Here is a 22484-nt window from a genome sequence, read left to right on the forward strand (position 1 = left end):
TTGTTAAACCTCGTGAGGCTCACACGGGCCCACTTCTCGAGCTTGTCCAGGTCCCTCTGGATGGCATCCCATCCCTCTGGAGTGTCAACCGCACCACTCAGCTTGGTGTCATCTGCAAACTTGCTGAGGGTGCACTCGATCCCACTGTCTATGTCATTGATGAAGATATTAAACAGTACCGGTCCCAGTACGGACCCCTGTGGGACGCCACTCGTCACCAATCTCCATCTGGACATTGAGCCGTTGACCACTACCCTCTGGATGCGACCATCTAACCAATTCCTCACCCACCGGACAGTGCACCCATCAAATCCATACCTCTCCAGTTTACAGAGAAGGATGTTGTGGGGGACCGTGTCAAAGGCCTTACACAGGTCCAGATAGACAACATTTGTAGCCCTTCCCATGTCCACTGATGTAGTCACTCCATCATAGAAGGCCACTAGGTTAGTCAGGCAGGACTTGCCCTTGGTGAAGCCATGCTGGCTGTCCCGAATCACCTCCCTGTCCTCCATGTGCCTTAGCATAGCTTCCAGGAGGATCTGTTCCATGACCTTCCCAGGCACAGAGGTGAGACTGACTGGCCTGTAGTTCCCTGGGTCTTCTTTTTTTCCCTTTTTAAAAATGGGAGTTATGTTTCCCCTTTTCCAGTCAGCGGGAACTTCACTGGACTGCCACGACTTCTCAAATACAACGGACAGTGGCTTAACAACTTCATCCACCAGTTCCTTCAGGACCCGCGGATGGATCTCATCGGGTCCCATGGACTTGTGCACCTTCAGGTGCCTTAGGTGGTCTCAAATCTGATGTTCTCCCACAGTGGGCGACTCCTCATTCTCCCAGTCCCTGCCTTTGCCTTCTGTGGCTTGGGTGGTGAGGCTCAAGCACTTGCCGGTGAAGACCGAGGCAAAAAAGTCATTGAGTACCTCCGCCTTCTCCATGTCCCAGGTAACCAGGTCTCCCATTTTGTTCCGGAGAGGGCCCACATTTTCCCTCGTCTTCCTTTTATCCCCGACGTACCTATAGAATCTTTTCTTGTTGCCCTTGATGTCCCTGGCCAGATTTAATTCTATCAGGGCTTTAGCTTTCCTAACCTGATCCCTGGCTGCTCGGACAACTTCTCTGTATTCCTCCCAGGCTGCCTGTCTTTGCTTCCACCCTCTGTAGGCTTCCTTTTTGTGTGTGAGTTTGTCCAGGAGCTCCTTTTTCATCCATGCAGGCCTCCTGGCGTTTTTGCCTGACTTCCTCTTTGTTGGGATGCATCGCTCCTGAGCTTGGAGGAGGTGATCCTTGAATATTACCCAGCTTTCTTGGGCCCCTCTTCCCTCCAGGGCTTTGTCCCATGGCACTCTACTGAGCAGATCCCTGAAGAGGCCAAAGTCTGCTCTTCTGAAGGCCAGGGTACTGAGCTTGCTGTGCGCCCTCCTCGGTGCCCTCAGGATCTTGAACTCCACCATTTCGTGATCGCTGCAGCCCAGGCTGCCCTTGAGTTTCGCATTCCTCACGAGTCCATCCTTGTTGCTGAGAACAACGTCCAGCATAGCACCTCTCCTCATTGGCTCCTCTACCACTTGGAGAAGGAAGTTATCATCGACGCATTCCAGGAACCTCCCGGATTGCTTATGCCCTGCCGTGTTGTCCCTTCAACAGATGTCGGGGTGGTTGAAGTCCCCCATGAGGACCAGGGCTTGTGAGCATGAGGCTGCTGCTATCTGTCCATAGAGGGCCTCATCCGCTTGGTCTTCCTGGTCGGGTGGCCTGTAGCAGACCCCCACCGTAATGTCACCTGTCCCTGCCTTCCCTGTAATTCTGACCCATAAGTTCTCGGTTGGCTCCTCATCCATCCCCAGGCAGAGCTCCATGCACTCCAGCTGGTCATTGACATAGAGGGCGACACCCCCTCCTCGTCTCCCCTGCCTGTCCTTCCTAAAGAGCCTGTATCCCTCCATCCCAACACTCCAGCCATAGGAGCCATCCCACCACGTCTCCGTGATGCCAGTAAGGTCGCAGCCCTGCAGGCGTGCGCACGTCTCTAACTCCTCTTATTTATTCCCCATGCTACGCGCATTTGCATAGAGGCATTTAAGTTGGGCCCCTGATGAAGCTGTCTTACTGGCTGGAGTTCCTTTGGGCTGCTCTTCAGGCGCTCTCCTGCTGACCTGTGTTCCTTCTTCAGGCTCTGGGCATCTATCGCTGGCCCTGGCATCAAACTGGTAGGAGTGGCATGGATCGAGGTTCCCCTCCCCCAGCATCTCTAGTTTAAAGCCCTCTTCACCAGCTTGGCAAGCCTATGACCAGCGATGCTCTTCCCCTCCTCTGACAGATGGACCCCACCAGCCCCCTCAAAGCAAGTCCCATGGTCTAAGTAGCCGAACCCCTGGCTGTGGCACCAATCTCGTAACCATTTGTTGACTCGCCAGATTCGACTGGCCCTTTCCAACTCCTTCCCTTTGACCGGCAGGATTGATGATTAATTTTAAACAGGAAACTTTAGAAAAATATTTTTAAGATGGGATCTCAACATTACTTTTATTTCTGAAGAGTCATATCAAAACATCAGCCAGAAGAGGCTGTAAGCTCACCCCTTTCTGGCTAATGCAACAGTAACTAATTTCACTGCTGCAAGTGCAATTCTGTTGAACCCAGAACTTCATGGTAAGATAGGCACAAATAGCATTAAGTTCCCACATGCAGGAGTGAAATCTCTTTCTGGTAACTAAGGACAAAGAAAACATTTTTTTTTTAAAGAGTTCTTTGATGTCAGAGGATGACAAAAGACTGACTAAGAACCAACAGGAAATCCACCTAACAGAAGGTAAGACAAGTCCAACATGATTCAACGTACAATGGTAAGCGTTGGACTAAAGCAAAAAGTTTTGCGGAATGTACCAAACTAAGAATTTGCTTCATTGGTTAAGATTATCTTGAAAAAAGAACTTTTTTTCTTCTATCTACGGACAGAATGTCTTCTATCTGTAAGGAGCAATTTGATAGCAACATTCAAAGCAGCAAACGTATGGGATTTCAGATAATATAATTTCAGATTTGGGTACAGTTAATTGACCTTCATTTCCTACTGTTATTCATTCCCTGCAGCTGGTAGGTCTATGAGTAGAATAAGAAGCTGAAGAAACTAGGAGAAATTATGTTAGCTTCCTACCCTCTTTGAGACAATTCTAGCTGTAATTGGTTTTGTCTTATGTTGCATATCATACTAGAAATTGTGTGTGTGTACAATTGATCCCATAGTACACCACCTCATAATGAAGCTGAACTCAAATTTCCTGGAACACCGGACATTTCAATATTGGAGGCAAATAAATCTGTAATGCGATTTGCTCTCCATGGAATATCAGCTTGATGATGGACTTTTTCTCAGAGTACCTACAGTTATGATAATGTACCTGCTGAGGAAATCTGCTACGCTGTTGCCTGTGAGAAAGGGAGAGCTGTTTTGACTCATCATTGTTGTGGCATCACTATCCACAATTTCATGGTTTCTTTTCCCAAAGGTGAAGAGCAGTATTTCTTTTTGCAGATAACATCTGTAAAAGCCTGCACTGTGGAATCCCATTGAGCAGATGAAATAGTACACATGATAACCTGACAGCCTGTAATTCCACTCTTCTGACAGAAGTATGTTCCTTCTTTATTTAATGAATACCTCTGCTCCTCATGCATCCAACGAGCAAAGAGCAAAGAGTACAGCAATATAGTTTCTGTATATATGAAGGTGCAAAACCACCACACCACTGCAGGTAAAATGGATGACACGCCACAGCATGCACTAACATTTGATGTTTTGTAGAACAGTTAATTAAGACTTAATGCAAATTAGGTTTACAAACATCAATACGTAGCACAGGGTTATGCACAAGTCAGAACTGAAAACCAAGTCTATTGCTGGTGTTGGGTTCAATTAGATATGTGACATTGTCAGCTGCAGAGACAAAAACCTGTTAAGCTTTCACCAATTTGGAAATGATCAGGAGTGCTTTGAATTCTACTTTGATAGGATGAAACACCGTTCTTATAATTCATTAAAAGTCCAGCTGACTGAACAAGTGGTAGACATAGTGCAAAACTGCGAAGATCTCTGGATTTAAAATGCCTTTGATCAACTAATCTTCTGGACAAGGATTTGGATGCATCATCCCTTCAAACTTGCTGTTATTTCATTTCCATAGGCAGAGATACCAAGTGGAAAGATACTGTGTTGCCAATGATTTGCCCTACTGTAATCACACATGCTAGATATTAAAACAGCAGTACATGTTCTTAATGCTGGCAGTCATAAAACAATCTGAAACTGAATGGAGGGCTGTTTGAGAAAATCATTACCTCCTGAATTTGTGACAGAAGATATCAGATCTATCAGCTAAGTCTAAAACAGTAAAACCTCCCCCTCTACTTTTTTTTTTTTTTCTTTCCTCCAGGACACAAGCTTCTTTCTCCAAATTCTAGAGTACTTAGCTCTCCCACATGAAGCATATGAACCTCTGTAATTGCCTAACATGAGAGGGATTTTTGAAGGCACGGAAAATGAAGATTAACTACGGACTGGGAGGTGAAAGTGGAATGCTCTGCCCTGGGTAACAAGCCCCACTCATTACTGTAACAGGCTAAATCTATTCTGAGGGGTAAGTGGGTATGCAAAGACAGGAGTAATTCTTGAGGGTCCAGAGTCTTATTTAAATCTCTACTGTCAAATTTCATGTCTGTAATTCAGCATGTGCTTTTTGCCAGCTTAAAAATCTTTCAAGCAAGATTAGTGTCAGGTGCATATGAACCCTATTCAACTCCCTGTTTAAGTATATAGTAAGGTCTCTTTCTCTTAGCTGTAGGAGCCAAAGCAGCTGGTGCCTGCTGCAGGATTTTGGTTGAACTTAAGTTTCTGTAACTGATGATTCAGGCTGCCCCAAGACAGAGAGAAAACCAAAACGATACATAGCTTTTGAACCTGTTCCTCATTAATAGGTCAGAACTGAGACTTTTGAAAATACCTGAGAAAAGTAGCAGATATAATTTAAAAACTAAGTTATGGCTGAAAAAAGCCACATCCATGGATGAGAATGATATAAGACTGTGAGAAAAGAGACGTGGTCCCTGAAATTCTAGCATTTACTTTTGTTCAGTTATGCACTCATCCTTGTCAACTAAAAGAGATCAGTAAAAACAAAGAAACAAACAGATGTGAGATTCCTATCTCCACTTACTGCGCGTTTGAGAAGGTGGTCATAGCCCCTGCAGACCTTGGAAGGAAAGTCATAGAATGAGAGACGCCAAAGTGCCTGTTCCCCTAACAATGGCTCAGCCATGACAAACAGGGCCTTTGTGGGAGGCCTGGTGGCGTAGGTATGTGGTAAACATCTCTCTCTCCTTTTTCAAAAACATTCAGAGAGGAAGTCATCTCCTGCTCCAACAATAAGGAAGAAGTACACCACAGCAAATGCGAAGGACAGTACACCTCATCATGGGGTAGTGCCAAATATGGGGAAGTTCTTGGCCCTGAAAAGAGTGTATTGCTTCTTTAAAATTAAGTCATTCACAATTATTAAAAAAACTTAATCTAAGTAAGTGGCGATCTGTTTTTAAGCTAACTTTGAAAAATCTGCACCATGATGAACCAAAATACATCATCAGTTCTCTAACTATATTCAATACATACTTCAATAAACCAATGAATTTTAATGCAAAATATGTATAAATCACTTATACGTCTCGCATAAAGCAGTTTACCAGTTTAAATGCTTTTTTGTACAACACCATCTTAACATAAATAATAATTATGCAGTAGAAACATCTTTGTAATATTTTACATTAATGTAAAATATATTAATTAATTTACATCAATTAATTTAATTAATTTACATTAATTTTACATTACCATTAAAATGTAAAAATTAGGAATCTCATTAAATAAACAGAACATGTAAAGATACTGAGGCCCTTTTGCTAGTAGAAAGACATAACAAATACAAGACAAATGGTATATTTCTTTGCAAGTATGTTTTGATTCATAAATGAGATGAGAATGATCTACTGAGGAACAGAAAAGCTACAAATGTAAAGCAAAATTAAAACCAAATACACAAAATTAAACTTTTTGGCCTTCCGATTTGAATTATTAAGATTAGTTATTTTACACTGTTTAAATCAGACCACTGCCTTTTCACAGTATGCAGCAGCACCAACTGTAAAGAAATGAGCACAAAGGATGTCTCAAAAAACTGAGGAGTCTGCTCCGGTCAAAACTCATCAGGCATTAGGAATTCAGTATAGGGGTCAAGGCAAAAATGATATTGGGAGCACTAAGAACTGATTAGTCAGGATTAGGTTTTATTTTTACTTCTTGGCAAATATCTTGCATCCAGGATGCACAGAATTCAGAATCACACACTCACCTACCTTCCTCCCCATTTTTTCCTGAATACTCGAAGTGAATTAAAACATTCACACACAGAACATGCATTAAGACACGCAACCGTCAGTGATGCTACCTCCGTCAGATCTGTCAGTGGTGGCAGCACGGGTGCTTTGATGACACTTGCAATACTGACAGCAATACTGTAGGCTAAACCATCATCACTGGTCATTGTAACAGAAGGCTAGTGTATTGTTCCCTGGATGGCTGATGAATTTCCTTACTGCAGTAAGTGGCTTACCTAAGGTCCTTAAGATGCTGTTGCCTCAAGGAAGTGACAGTATATGGGTTTATACTAGTCCCTGCCTGACTCCAGTGAGATGGTATGTGTCCTGCACAGGGAGTAATGGGAGTCATATATGAGTTGGTAGGGACACAAATGGAAGAAGACTTAAAAAGCTTCAGACAGAAACTGGAATTCAATCTTTTATCCTATGAGCCTGAGTACAGTTGTTTGGCCTTCTCTAATCTCTAATGTCAGATAAATATTCTGAAATTACATCCTCCTGGAAAAGAGTGAGCAAATAATTACTGATCTGGAATGGAGCTCCCTCCAAAATAGATAAAGCTGTGCATGTGATCATCAGTGAGGGGAATGAACTGCTCCAATCATACATATAAACAAAAGGAATGATGCCCTAACCACCTTAATCAAAGCAGCAAAACTCTTAAGGTAAATAAGCAAATAGGACTTACTTGATCTTACTGAGACTGCTAAGGAATGACTGCAGACATTCCCTGTCTTTCAAGCCTCAGATGAGGAAGAGGGTAAAAAAGAATGAAGGGTAAAGGTAAAAGTACAGACAACCCCCTGCCACCTCCAAATTTTTCCTACATATACATACACAGTGGAATTTGCAGACACATTAAAAACAATGTTTTTGCCTCCTACAAATATCAGTATTTTTAGATGGCAAATAATAATATGAGTTGAATTTATTATTATTTAATATAAAACTCAGTATGATCCAAGTGCTTCAACATTAACTCAGCAGGAGTTATTTGAGACAAATATGAAAGAACAGAGAAATATCTTTAGAAATTAAAACAGTATTAAAAACTCCTTTAGAAAATGTCCAGTTTTCATCTGACTAGAACAATAAAACCCACTGGATAATCTGGTAAGGAAAACAGCATAATCTTAGCAGTGAAGACTATTTCAATTAATAGATGCACACTGAATATCTAATACAAATGGATGTTTCAATGGAAGAATGCTTCAACTTTTTCAGTTTAAGCATATTCAGTCATATTCTAAATGCTCTTGGATATGACATCTGAAGATGAGATTTAAGAGATTTAATTTCAATTAAACAAGATATTCAAGTTGCTACCGCTTGAAGCCAACAGACGTCACAGAAGAAAGCCTATATAGTTCTTTTACACAGATCTTCATGGCCCTTTCCAGCAACGGGTGTTAAGAGATCACTGAATAATTCCAGGTAGGCAGGTGGACTTACACTGTCTGGTTAAAAAAAGGCATAAATACAGGAAGTAATTTTAAAAGTAATGTATAATGGTATAATTCTTACTGTATTCTCTCATTTCTAACCTTGTTTTTTGAAAAAGCATTCTCACAACTGTATCTGTAAGACCAGCTTTGAAGCAATTATTAAACCAGTGTAAAGGAAATTGTGAGCGAGTCTGAATGCAAGCAATGCACCTAAGGTAAAGCTTGTGCACCGAAGTGGCCACATTGCTGTTTTTACACAGAGAGAGATTGTTGTTGTGTAGATGAATGATCAGGTAAAATTCTTTGGGGAGTTAATGCAGCCTTAGCCAAGAATGATAGACATTAAAAGTGCTACCAGTCCCCTTAGCAATTATTTTACCTCTTTCTAGTTCAAATGCAGCATTTCATTCCAAAAGAAGAAACATTAGAAACCAAAAATTAAATTAAAAGTACATTATACATTCAGATTAGAAAAGCCAGATAGACTTAAGGAATCTGAACATGTAAAAATGTAATCTGATGCGGAATTTAATTGTCATTTTTACTTGAGTTGTAAATTTTCAATATTTTAGGCATTTAAATACTTTAATGTTGGTTTGTGAAGGATATCAGAATGGTATTTGAATCAGAGATTAGCTGCTGTGATTAGTTGTTAGCCTAAATAGCTACATATGTAAAATAATTCCCTTAAAATGCTACTAATAAACACAACCAATACAAAACAAATATTTCAAGGTTTTTAAAGATTGGTTTTTCTTTTTCCCTTGCCCAAAAGTTAAAGAAATTCATTTAGTAAATTGTAATTTAAAAAAATTCGATTTACCTTAAATGCACAGGTCACTTAATAACTTTAAGGCCATTTTAATACATTTTTAATAAAAACCTATTGCAAATAGCTTCACCAACGCCACTAAATAAGTTTGCTGGCACTCTATATATCATCTTTGTCTTAAAATAATGTAACCACTACATGAAATGTAAAGCTATGAAGAGTTGAAACCACAGTCACAGGTTAAACTGTCTATAGACAAGAGAATAAATTAATGTCTCAGTCCTATATATCAGTTCTTATGTATTATCATGATGCAGAATCTGTGCTTTTCTTCCTGCTAGGGATTTTATGGTCTTCACCTTGAGGCTCAATTTACTGACCTGCAGCATGCTTTCTTGTATGCTGCCCTTAAAAAAAAAAAAATGCAAAAGGCGTTACAAGATACTTTCTGCCCTTTCTCACATTTTATGTGGAAATTTCCCTTTGGTGCAGTGTTCACAGACATCTTAAGTCTCTCTCATAGTTCTCATTCTCCCTGGATCTACTTATTTTAGAACATTTATCTTTTTGTTTTGTAATTCAGTTGTAAGCCATATGCAGAAAAGACGGTTGTTTTGTTACACTTGCCTAACGTGTTAGAGCCTTAATTCATATGTGGAGCTCCTGGGCACTACTGTAACTCAAATATTAACTATAAAATATTATATTCAATTGCAAAAAGATTTGGGCTATTTTCTGCATGACATGGCAGCCAGTTTTCTCTCTTTTTTTTTTGTTTAAAAATTTCTTTCAAATTCTCTTCAGTAACAAAACTGAGTATTTGACAATGTACAAGCTTTAAAGTGGTGTCTCACATACAACTAAAAAACCAGATTTGTAAAACTTCATCCTACCATCACAGCATACCAATACCAATAGTGTTAAAGTTGCTCAGCATGGATAAGACCAACACTGAATTTAAATATTTTTTCAGGATTTCAAAATTGAACTTAAAAGTCTAACTGAGGAAAGCAGAGTTCAGTCCCAAACACACTTTCGTCTAAATTAGCATAATCTTAAAGGACATCTGTATAATAAACAGTTTTCTCTAATACACGCTTACCAAAAGTATAGACAGGACAACTAAACTTCACTCAACTAAGAATATACATTTGCTTGCCTTCATTCAGGTCTTCCTAGATGCAAGGCTGAAGTAATTAATCTATACAATACTGTCACAACAGTGTCATGAATTTTATTATCTTAAATTGACATCATCTTCTGGAGGACTCAAGGATTAAATTGCAATGAAGACATTACACTATATGCGACCACTTTGTTGGATTTCCTCTGAACTTGAGGTATCTCTTGTAAGCTCCACAGAAGATGCTATGAGGGATGTTGCAGAGCTCAAGGCACATACTATAGTACCTTTTCTAGAATTCCTTCTGACAGATGTAATGTTTTATCACAGATATCAAATTCTCCTATACTGGATAACTTTTGAAATTAATACCTCACCTCCTTATTTATCACTTTATCACCAGATCTCTCAATTCTAGCACTTCCTTATGATTTCTGCTATTACCTCTGATAAAACAAGAGCATCAAGAAAACCAGATGAAAAATTTAAATGTTGTTTTCTATTATTGTTCTCCCTACCTGTAGAATTTTACATGAGAACCAAGTATTTCTAAGTATCATGTTTTATTTGTGAAAAGCAACTCAGATTACCAATAACTCACAGGCCAACTTTTAAAATTTCTATCATAGCTTAAGTCCAACTTGTATGACCTCAGAAAATTTCGGATGGTTATTTGTTTTCAAGGATATACTCTTTCTCCAAAGCTTCAAGAAATAAGTGTAGTAAAGAAGTTTTAAGTCATCCTTATGTCCAATTAAATCTGCATTACTTCTAAATTTAGAAACATCCTGAAATACATTTATCCAAAGCAAGACCTACAAGGAGATCCTCAAAAGGCAGCCTCTGCTATCTTACTTTATTTTTATTCTTTTTAAAAAAGGGAGAGTCCCACCCCAGTGGAGCTGAAGTCATCAAAGCCTTGCTATGATCCATTAGCCCTGTTACCTAGCATAAAAGAAACAAAGCAAGGGCAGTAATCTCAATGTCTGCTGATTCTCAATCTTGTGCACCGATATAAAAATCCATATTCTAAAAAGGGAAAATATTAAAGCATGCAGCTTCATACGCTCATTTTTTTCTTATCTAAAAGAAACCTATCTCATCTTTCAAACACACTGTGCAACAATTAATAAAAAAAGACTGAACTCTGTGGCAGTTACATGCAAGATTAACCTCTTTCTCATAGAATTCCCTTATCAGTATCATCTTTTCCAACCCACAGTTTAAAAGACTGCACATGGAAGTAGCAAACAAAAAAAGTATACCTTGAAATGTACACTGCAAATGAGGGAAGCTGTGAATACTGCCAATTGTGCTTTATTTAATTTTTGTTTGCTATTTTGATTCTGTGCAGTCACTGAGAAATTAAGAGAATCACTAGAATGCACAGTGCCTAACCTAAGATATGCTTCCTTGCTAAACTGAAAGACATATTATTGTCATAAGTGGTAAAATATATTACAAGTACTCATTGGCTCAGAGAACCAATAGGGTTCTTTTCTGGGAGAATAGGCTATTCTCCAGAAGCAAAGAATTGTGTGAAATTATAGCGTGTTACCCAGTTTCTAGTGGAGAAACAGAGTAAGACTATAGAAAGTGTTCTACAGAAAGGATGAGGATTTTGGAAGGGAAGGTGTCTGAAGTAATTTCGTAATGTGACCAAATGACCAACTGGATTTTTACATATGAAAGGTTAAAAGATTTTAAGATAATCAGGTATCTGAAGATATGATACACAAACACACACATACTTGCATTAATGTATACACTTCTGTGTTAGACAGAAACATGAAACAACCATACATTTCTAAATTTTTTTTAAACCAACCATTTCCTCTCATCAGTTGGCTTACTTTAATTCCTTTTCCAAGGGACTCCAGAAGCATCTCTGCTTCAGACTCCAGTGTTTTCAACCTAGTGCTGACTGGTTTCTCACACACAAGTGAAGAATGTAATTACATGATTCTTGTGTATGCAATTGGTTCCCATTTGTCCAAAAGCTCCATTCAAACCTCATCTTGTTTGTTTTTAACTACTTCTTAGGGGCCAGATTCTACAACTGAAGCTTTCACCTCTTATGCGAACTCCACTTACTTACATTACATCTAATGGAGTGCAGTGAAGTCACTCCTGATTTCCAGCCACGTAGCTCAGGGCTTGCCTGCACAAGAAAGTTAGACCGATTTAGCTTAAACTTGTCTGTACATCAATTTGGGAAATCGTGTGCAAAACAATTTATTTTAATTTAAGGTTGGCTTATGCTTTTTTTTTCCCTGCAGAATTGACTCAAGCTCAACTGATGTAAAAGAGACTGAAATACAGGTATCTATTTGGACTTTTGCATTGATTTAGCTTATTTGGTATAAAAAGCAGACCTGCACTTTTTAGTCTCTGAAGAGAATTAGACTCTTGACTCTCCACACTTGTCTGCTACTGACTTTCCTTGTTCCTCTGTAAAAGAGATGGCCAAACTGTAGTGCACATGCCACTCATGTCTGCTTCCATGATATGTTCAATACTGAACTGAGCCACAGCTCCTGGGTCTCGCTGCTCTTACACAGGCAGCACAGTAACTGCCTCCTAGGTCCTGTAAAACCTGTGTAAACAGAGTTAGGAACTACTGCAGCCACCACCTGCATTCAATAATAAATAGCTCTGCTGCCCCCAGGCAGACCTGCACTTCTGGTTCAGCATACAGGAAGACCACCAAGACACGGTGAAGTAGGAAGAACAGGATTAGAGAGATAGCATGCGTGCAGGGGAAGCCAAGGTTCCACTTTGCCTTTGCTGGAAGTGAAGGTTCATGACTGGGATGTGTGCAGGAGAAAGGATGAAATTAGAGTAAACTTCTGTGGGTGCACGAATGGATAGGGAAGGTTAAGTGTGAGCATTGGACTGCAATCCTAGCTTGGAAGATGGGAACATGCAGTAGGAAAGCTGGGAGAAAAGCCATAGATGAGGCTCTGGTTTTGCATGGTTAGAAAAGCATGTGACCCTGGATGCCAGAAGTTACTGATGATGATCATATACCCGCTAACTAAGTTTGGAAACCCCTGGTCTGTGCTACCTCACCATAATTTCTGCACGTGTGTTCTTTTTGGGTTCTAATATAGTAACAGTCTTCTTGCATCTTTGTACCTACTCACCTACTATTTATTTTCTATTCTCTGCCAAAACCATTTTGTCTTGCCTTTCCCTCTGCTTTTATATTTAGCATTTATCTATTATTTAAATTAATACACTTAATGGCAGGCTTGTCATAAGCAGCACATTTTAAACGTTAAAGGGTATCTCACAATGGCTTGTAGAAAATGCTCTAAAAAATTAAATTATTTAATAGAATAATTTAAGAGTAACTTTCTATTCTATACTCGAGGTTTAAAAAACAAAAGTTTTCTTTAAACACAAATTTTATTTCATGCCGTATTTCAGATTTGACTCACATATACTCACACATATATACAAACTCAAAATTTCAAAAGCATTCAGTATACAGGAAATTCACAGGGATTTTTTTTAATTGTATAAATTTCACTCTGGAGTCTGGTTTGGAAAGGAAAGCCTTCTAGAGACTAAAAGTGACATTTGGAACTTTATTTTATAATATATCATTAAAAGATGCCATATTCCATGGCATCCATGTGTACATGCATAATCATCATTATGTACACTGTTTTATCATGTATATGATAGATCACATACATAAACCAAACAACACTGGGTCTACACAAGTATAAATCTATCAAGGAGAGATTTTAAAAAATAAAATTTCAGTATGAATTGCATACTATACCTATATGAATATCTTTATATATATAAATATATTCTTATATGTATAATACATAATGAATAATATTTTATTTTTTTATATATATATATATATGAAATCTATCAATATATGTAGAAAACCTACCCAAACTATCCAAATCAATACTATAAAACAGTGGAAAGAAGTGGAATTGGTGATCAAGACATACTACTGTTACATGTATTTAAATGTTCATAGCATCTGGAATGAAATTAACTAGTAAAATTAATTTCCATGGTCAAAACTAATCAAAGTTGCAACATAATTAAGGCATGAAAATAATGGAAAACCAGTCCTACCCTTTCAAAAACAAAGCAAAGAAAAAACCCTCCCCCTGTTGCATGTCACTGGCACAACTTTATTGACAATAATGCATTGATCAGTGTGTACCAATTCCACACACCTGTGGTACAGATTTTTTTTGACAGTGACAACAACACTGGGTCTACAAAAGGAGATCTCTACCAATGAGACATTTCAAAGATAAAATCTCAGTCTTGATTTCAGCCCCAATCTTCAAACTGTACAGATTCTGAATATCAGCTTCGATGAAGGAGGATTATACTTGGCCTTCTGCCACCCTCCTTTGTAGCCATAGCATCTTGGTGTGCCTGAATCAGGAACAGGGAGGAAACTTGATTGAATTATACTCTACTCCAGCTCTGCCAGTCTGCTGGACAGCTCTGTGCATACCTATCACCTGATTATAAGGTAGCTCCGTCCCTGGGGTTGCCACCATGAACCTAAAATTAAGCACACATATCTGTGTTCTCTTGAATAGGCACATACAAGGACTCCTAAACTGGATTCTAAATAAATGTAATAGAAAACTATGTCAGATAATCCAATAAAAGCCTACATTCATAGACCCATCATTAATGTTTTCACCTTCCTGTCACAAGGCATGCTTAGCTCCATCTAGCAGCTGTGCTTACATCTGTATCAATTTCTGAAGTCACCGAGATGTGTGTCACTGCCTGTATCCAACGGTAAACATGGTCCTTAGTCAATATTAATTCTGACCAGAGCTTTCCTCCTTTGAAACAGACAATAAACTGTTTTAACCCTGTTTTTGCAGGATCATAGTTATCCTTCTGTATTATACTGCTTTGAGTATAAGCTAGCTAGATTTTGAAGAAATGCATTCTAAAGTAATTCTGAACATATAGAAACTATTCTTCCCAGTTTTAGGCTCCTTTCCTCCACCCTCCCACATATAACTCAAAAATAACTACAGTTCACACAGCAGATGCAGAATGAGGACTTTCAGAAACAGACCATGTACTGCCATTTTTAAACATAGCTGAGACTCTGGGCTCAGTTTCCAAGTCTACCAAAGGCTCCTTATATGATCTTGGGCATGAGATTACTTTTTCTGTTCAATTACTCATGTACAGAAGGTACACAAGTCAACTTTTTTTTCAATGAGTGTTGTAAGGATTGAACACATCTGTGAAGTATTAAAATACCACATTAAGGACTACTTAAACGTGCAAGAAGGCAAGCAAACAAGTTATGAAGCTGCGGTGGCCAGAATAAATCGCAGAACAATCCTCACAGTAGGAGGATCTCTCAGGTCCTGAGCAGAAATTCAAGTGAGAGGAATTATTACCTTCACAGCAAGGAGACAAACATCTCGCAGACTGATCAAGCCATTTATACCAACCCAAAAAGCATTCCTGCCCTTTGTACAGGCACTCCACAAAAGCTTTACAAGTTCGACTGGCTACTTCCACTGAGCGCCTAAATTAACAACCTCCCTAAGCAAACAAACAAAAGTACAAGACCGACACGGGATTTCTCTCCTCTCTAATATTTCGTGGGGAAAAAAAAAATTAAATCCCACCTAGCCAAATCTGCACAGCAGAGATCCCACGCACTCCAGAAAACAAGGCAGGAAATATGGCCACGTTCCTATATCCTGAGGCGACTTTCACTTTCCGGCTCGCTGCAATGCCAGAGTTTGCGGCCCGGCTGCGGAGACGGCACCAGCCGTAGCACCGGGAGGAGCCGGGAGGGTGGAAAGGGTGTGTGTGCCCGGCTCTCAGGCCGCGAGCCCTCAGGCCCCGGCCGCCCCTCAGGCCGCCACCGCCACCCCACCCCACCCCGCCCGCCCGCCCGCCATCCATCCATCCATCCATCCACCGGCACGCGGCGGCAGAGCCCGCGGCGACAGCGGGAGGGGAAGCCCACGGCAGGGCCCCCACAGCTCCCCTCCCAGCGGCGGCGCGGAGGCCCCTGACATCGGCCGGGCCCGCGACGGCGGGGGCGCTCCTGAGGCTGCTGCCGCCCCGGCCCGGCCCCCCGCTCGCGGGCAGGCCGCGGCTGCCGGGGATGGGACGTCCCAGCCCGCCCCTCGCAGCCCGGACACCTACCCACACCATCCCAGAGCCCGGCGGCAGGGGAGTGGCGAGGGAGCGGCCAGTCCTCTCCCTCCGCGGCTCCGCACCCGAGCCCGCTCCGGCCCCTGAAATGGCTGAACAAAGGGAACCTCGCTCCGCCGCCACCTCCCCTCCGATTGGCCGGGGGACGGGCGGGGGGCGGGGCACGGCGCGCGGGGGAGGGCGGGGGCGCCACTGGCCGGTCACCCTGGCAACGGCGGCCTCGTCTGGGGCCCGTGGCCGCGGGTGTGATGGAGACGGCAGTGAAATGGCCGCCCGGCCCCACCCAGCCTCCCAGCCCCGGCCCCGGCCCCCGCCCTCGGCGTGGTCCGGGCTTCCACGCAAAGGGACGCTCCTCCCTGCCGGCTCCCTGCTCCCGCGCGGCTTTCCGCTGCAGGCGCACGCGCGCAGGCTTCGTGCCCAGGCACTGTCTCCCGCAGTGATCTCCCTGGGGACGGGAGGGCATTTGCCCTCATCAGATGCACCCTTTCTCCCGACCGGCCACCACCTCCCTCAAAGAGGCACAAGTGCGAAGGGCCACCAGCCCCTCGAGCAGCACCCACCCACCCATAGGGAGCTCTCTTCCCTCTTCAGCAGTACCAGTCCATCTGACCCACTGGCACAAACAGGCTCCTCACAAGCGCCTTTCGCTCTGGGCCCTGCCAGGCTCCCCAGGCTGGGCTCCTCTCCCCACAGCCCCCAACGCCCCCCACACCAGCAGCTGCAGAGAGCTGCAGGGGCTCCACAGGAGGCGGCTGACGCATATGTCAAAAATCATAAAATTGAAAGATGAGGCTAAGGGCTAGGCAGCAAAGGTACGGCACCCTGGATTTCATCTTGAGCAGGCAATGCAAGTGCATAGCCAGGGTCTTCCCGGACTTCTCTGGGAGTGAATGGATTGAGAGCAGCCCTGCCGAGAAGGACTTGGGGGTACTGGTGGATGAAAAGCTGGACATGAGTCGGCAGTGTGCGCTCACAGCCCAGAAGGCCAATCGTCTCCTGGGCTGCGTCAAAAGAAGCGTGGCCAGCAGGGCGAGGGAGGTGATTCTGCCCCTCTACTCCACTCTGGTGAGACCCCACCTGCAGTACTGCATCCAGCTCTGGAGCCCTCAGCACAGGAAAGACACAGACCTGTTGGAGCGGGTCCAGAAGAGGGCCACAAAAATGATCAGGGGGCTGGAACACCTCTCCTATGAGGAAAGGCTGAGAGAGTTGGGGTTGTTCAGCCTGGAGAAGAGAAGGCTCCGGGGAGACCTTATGGCAGCCTTTCGATACTTAAAGGGGCTTGTAAGAAAGATGGAGACAGACTTTTACCAGGGTCTGTGGTGACAGAACACAGGGCAATGATTTTAAACTGAAAGAAGGTAGGTTTAGATTGGATATAAGGAAGAAATTTTTTATGGTGAGGGTGGAACAGGTTGCCCAGAGAAGTTGTGGATGCCCCATCACTGCAAGTGTTTAAGGTCAGGTTGGACAGAGCTTTGAGCAACCTGATCTAGTGGAAGGTGTCCCTGCTCACGGCAGCAGGGGTAGACTCATTGATCTTTAAAGGTCCCTTCCAACCCAAACCATTCTGTGGTTCTATGATTCTATGACTTGTGTGGACAGCTGTCGTGGCAAGAAGACCACTGCACATTCATTCATGGCTGTGGGTACCCCAACAAGTTACAGCAGCAATTTCTGCTTGTGCTGCAATCCTTGACTGCAAGCACTAGGTACTTTTTTATTAAACAATGAAAGCTAAACATTTTCACCCAATTTCTAAAGCTTACCGAGCATTTAAAAAAGCACAGTCTTGAGACAAACTCAGAGTTGGTAACTTTGTTTATGTTCCCCTTGTGCATCTCCTGCTCCTGGGGGGACACGGCCTTCTCTCAGGCACTCTCCTCATCCTGACAATCCTCTCTGTCTACCTCTTAGGCATGCACATACCCTTCCCACCTCCCCTGCATACTACCATGATTTCACAACAACCAAAATCCGTTGACAGTGTCTTCCGTAAAGAGAGATGCTTTCCCAGCCACTTGTCTAAGTCAGCACTGTAATGTTGCTGTGTTACATCAGCTCTAGCATTGTGTCAGGCTACTTCCACTTTTTCAAAACTTAATTTTAATATCTTTTAAAGGTCATTTTCTAATCCTCATTGTTGCAGAGGAAAACTTGAAAACACAACTGGGCTGAACACCAGAAGTTTATACCCATAACAAGTCCATCATCTATTATTCCAACACTTATGCCAATTTGATGATTTTCATGAGACCTGTCTGGTGATCTTGCAAGAATTAACACTTCAGTGCTATGTCTAGATCTCCTTGTGCTGAAAGATCTCTATGTGCACATTCAGAAGGCTGCTTCCCCCTATAAAAAGTCCTACTTACACAGTCCAATTAAATACGTTATTTTTCTCAAGTATTATTTTACTGCATAATGTTCAGAGCAGATTGTATTGTAGTTATAGACTGTATTTAGTTACACTACACTGAGTTATAGCTTAATACTTATACCTGCAATAATCACTGTATATCCACAATCTCACAAGAAAACCCAACCTCTCAGCTAACATGAAAGTAGGTACATGGGGCTATGTCTTCTAGTTCAGCCTTCCCGAGCACAGAGGCGTAAGTCCTATAGCTTACCTCCAGCTTTGGGGATCTACATGGCAGCCACAGCTACAGCAGGTAAGATGCCATAGTGCTAGGATGCAAATGTGTTAGTTGCTGTGGCCAGGAAAAAGGATATAAGAGCCAAATTCTTGAGTGTCATATTGAAAACATGAAACTTGACAGGTCAGAGTAAAAGCTGCTGGTAGAAGTTGTTAAAATTGTTTAATAATACTTTATTGAAAGAAACAGAACAAATATTCCAATCAAAAAAAGGTTAAACAGTACAGCAATAAAAATGCATTTACAATATATTTGCACAGTATAAACTGTATGGTTTATATGGTGATATGTGGCAAACATTTACAAGGTGTACATTTACATAAGCAAAATGGGCTCATTTAACTTTTTTACTTTTTACATTTAAAGCGCAAAAACCAAGACAGAGGATATAAATAGACACTGCAAATATAGCAGCTACTTTGAATCCAGGGAACTGCAGCTTTCACGCATCTGTAGTTCATTCACAGAAGATACCTACCTGAATTTCCTATAGCATCAGTCGAATCCTGGCCTGCTTTCCTCCTGACACGATGCTATGTGATTCTCATGTCTGCCTGGATGTCCAGTCCTCTGCTCTTCTTTTCCTAGCAGTTTTCAACCTCTTGGTCAGCTGCAGTCAAGTCTGACTGACAGGTAGAGGTGTCCAAAAGATAATGAAGTTCAAGTCTTGTGACAGACAGCAGGGAGCCAGGTAGAGGAGAGAGACTGTACTAAGAAGGAGATGTTGCAAGGGGTAACAGGAAGGCATATTTTCTGCCTGTTGATATCCTGCCAGTTTATCAGTACCAACACACTGGCTAGTCCGTCCCACACAAGTAACTTGAAACGTGACTCGTAATACTGTTTCTGGCCCTGCTGTCAGTCCAAAGATGTGGGAGGGGGCTCATGGTAACACAGAGGGTTTAGTGGCTATGGGAGGGAACTAGAAATAGTCAAGTTATGGTGCATACCCTGGTTCCTACTATAGGTATCTTAAACCAGTTCATAGTACAAGAAAGTGGCATAAGCAACTACTCAAGTATTCCTGCTAAAAGAGACAGGGAAGCCAGCATGGCCACATTGCCCTTGTACTTCACAATCTCAAATTGCAGAACAGCCTTTTTGATGGCTATCACAATTAAAATGATCCAGGGCCAGCGTGTCCTTTCACTGGCTAGAGACCAAGGGATGGAAGAATGAAAGATGAGAGTTACCTTTGCCTGACTTTAACCAGATTTAAGGTAAACACAGAATACTAACTTCCTGACAACTTTCTTAAGATTTCTCTGTTTTAATAAAATGAAGTATTATAAGCAAGCAATGCATTTTCAGGAGCAGTTAGCTAGGCTCAGTTGAAATACACCTTCAGACTTGATATACCACGCTGCTGTACCTAAACAAGGCCAATAAAACTATATGTTATATTTCTTTTTTTCTCTAACGATACAGAAGCACAATATGTTTCAATAGCTTCTGTTTTCCACGCACGCTCAACATCAACTGAAGGGGTCCATTAAAGCCGTCTTCCGTACCAAGACAAGTTCTTCCCTGGTGGTCCATTTCAGGTGGTGCTGATGTTCTGTCAAGAATGCATGAAGGAAATGGGTTACTGAAAAATGAACTTTGTCTCCGTGTTCATTCAGAATATACAGGCACTGCAGCCTATTGTGATGGTGACTTACTGTCATATCTCACCTACGAGAAGGGGGGAGTGACTAAGGTCCGCAAATCCCCTCGGTGTGGATTAAGGTGAGATAACACTCAAGGTCCAAACATGAACATCAACTTTAATGGAACAAACACTTCTATAAGCATCAACCCTCTGTGTATTAATATGTCACATAAGCTAAGCGGCTTTATGAGAAGTTGAGGTAGGCCTTGTGTTACTTAGCAGCATCAAGGGCAAAGAGCAAGAAGGGGGGCCAGGGGGGAGAGAGAGATTGGGGGGGGGGGAGGGGAGATCACCAATCCTGGATCCAGCGTCGGACCTGCCAACGGGGGGTGTCGGTGCGGAGAGCGCCCCAAGGAGGCTCATGTGCGCCCCTATTTATTGGCCCCAGTCCAAGGTTTCTGGAATCTTCTCTCACCCCAGCTTCAGGAGTGGTTGAGACATTAGTCAGCCAAGGTGAGTGACACCGGGCCCCTCCCTGTGGCTGGCTTCTGGAGCTTTCTCTGGGGCATTGTCTGTGCTTACAGCACAGTCACTTGGGCCTTGTCCCTTACAGTTACCTGGGTACCAAACACAGCCTGGCCATAACAGCACATAGCAAACCATAAGCCAATTTACCTGTTTTCTCAGCAGAATAAGTTTGCCTGAGAAAGCCAAAGTTCCATGCTAGACAATTCCTAAGTTTATTTGGAACCAGCTTAACCATCTCTACATTGCACTAGAGGGTGCATTATACAGACATACATTTATTTTTTCTTTTGATCAGAGGCTGCAATTCTTTCTGTGTGACTGCAGATCTATTTTTTTAGGAGCAGATTCAGTTATTTTCACTATTGTTTGTTATTGTAATCAATTGCCTTTTAAGCATCTGATTTTCATTGGCAGGATCAAGTAGTGGAGATAAGTCATCTGGATGCATGAACAGTTTTCTTAGTCATAAGGGAAGCTATGCAGTTCCCATGCAAATTTGTCCTCTAGCTTACAAAGAATCACTTAACTGAATTTTTGGTTTGTTGAACAGAGAAATAGGAAACAACCTGAGGTGTTCTATGGATGGTGATAATGTGTCCTGTGATTGCTCCAATTTTTTGTCTTCTATTTTTAAGTAAGTGTAAAATTACGATTGAATAAAACCTTTAAATTAATGTAAAGGTGTTGTGATATTTGCCAGAGTTTGCAAATTTCAAAACAACAGGTGGAAGAGGTGTTACTGTCCAATTTGTATCAGTGCGATGTCAACTTAGGTGATCACAGACCATATTTAAATGTTAATATTACTGTTTTATTGACCATCAAAGTCAGGGAAAAACCAAAATTGTGATTCTCATCATCTAATAGCTGGGATGTTTATTCTTGCTTAATGTTGGTGGATCTGTCAGAGTACTAGCAGTTATTGTATTCCCTAGGCAAGAAATAACTGAGATGAAAAAGTAGCAAAAAATGAGAAATCTGACAGAAAACTGCTGTCCTAAAAGGGGAGAACAAGGTGCAAATGTGTGTATTTGCATTAATACACTGTTTTTAAGGCAATAAGAAGAATAAGACGGATGGATGGATGGACAGAAGGAAGGAAGATTTAAGTAGTTAATGAAATATATATTTCTGTACAGTTAATTACTCTAGTAAAATATAGCAGGATTTGTTCAACAATATGCAGTTTACATCTTTTGGAAGCATTACATGTGAGAACAAAGTAAGATGAATAACTTGGCAAAGACCTGGTCACTAACTGTGAGAAATACATGATTAACTGGGGCTGCTGCTCAGACAAAAATGTCACAGATTAATTAATTAATTTCATAGACAAGATTAATTCACTTCGTAGACAAAATTTTCCATTGACCTTCAGTATGTGCAAAATTACTAACTTAACTAGTTCCTGGTCTACAAGAACATGAAAATATCACTGCTATTTCGCCTATCCAGAGTGTTTCTTTTTAGTGAAGTTCATGAGCTATCTCTGTTAAGCTGGGGAGTGAAAAAACTCACTGTTAACAGAAATGACATATGAACTTTTTATATTTGGGTCACTGCTTGTGAGAATTTGATCGCTGTTTTTCTAAGCTAAAAATATTTTTTCAGCTACATACAGGCAAGATGGTGTTTAGTGTTAGCTGTTGAGATCTTTCTCAAGTTAGTTTGTATATCGTATCACTACAAAGGAATAAGCTGCCTTCCTAAAGGTTTTGATTCACAATTGAAGATAAATTTA

The 22484-nt window shown here is 41.7% G+C and overlaps 1 protein-coding gene across 2 annotated transcripts in view; it reads right to left on the bottom strand.

The window, feature by feature from the left end:
• TNPO1 (transportin 1) overlaps positions 1–16024 on the bottom strand; it is an 86250-nt gene extending 70226 nt beyond the window's left edge. For both annotated transcript variants that reach the window (XM_076363113.1, XM_076363114.1), the window contains exon 1: positions 15956–16024. The gene's annotated coding sequence lies outside the window, so the exon portion shown is untranslated. The remainder of the gene's footprint in view (positions 1–15955) is intronic.
• Positions 16025–22484: the final 6460 nt, after the last annotated feature.

This window comes from Aptenodytes patagonicus, chromosome Z (genome assembly GCF_965638725.1).
Source record: "Aptenodytes patagonicus chromosome Z, bAptPat1.pri.cur, whole genome shotgun sequence".
NCBI lineage: Eukaryota > Metazoa > Chordata > Aves > Sphenisciformes > Spheniscidae > Aptenodytes > Aptenodytes patagonicus.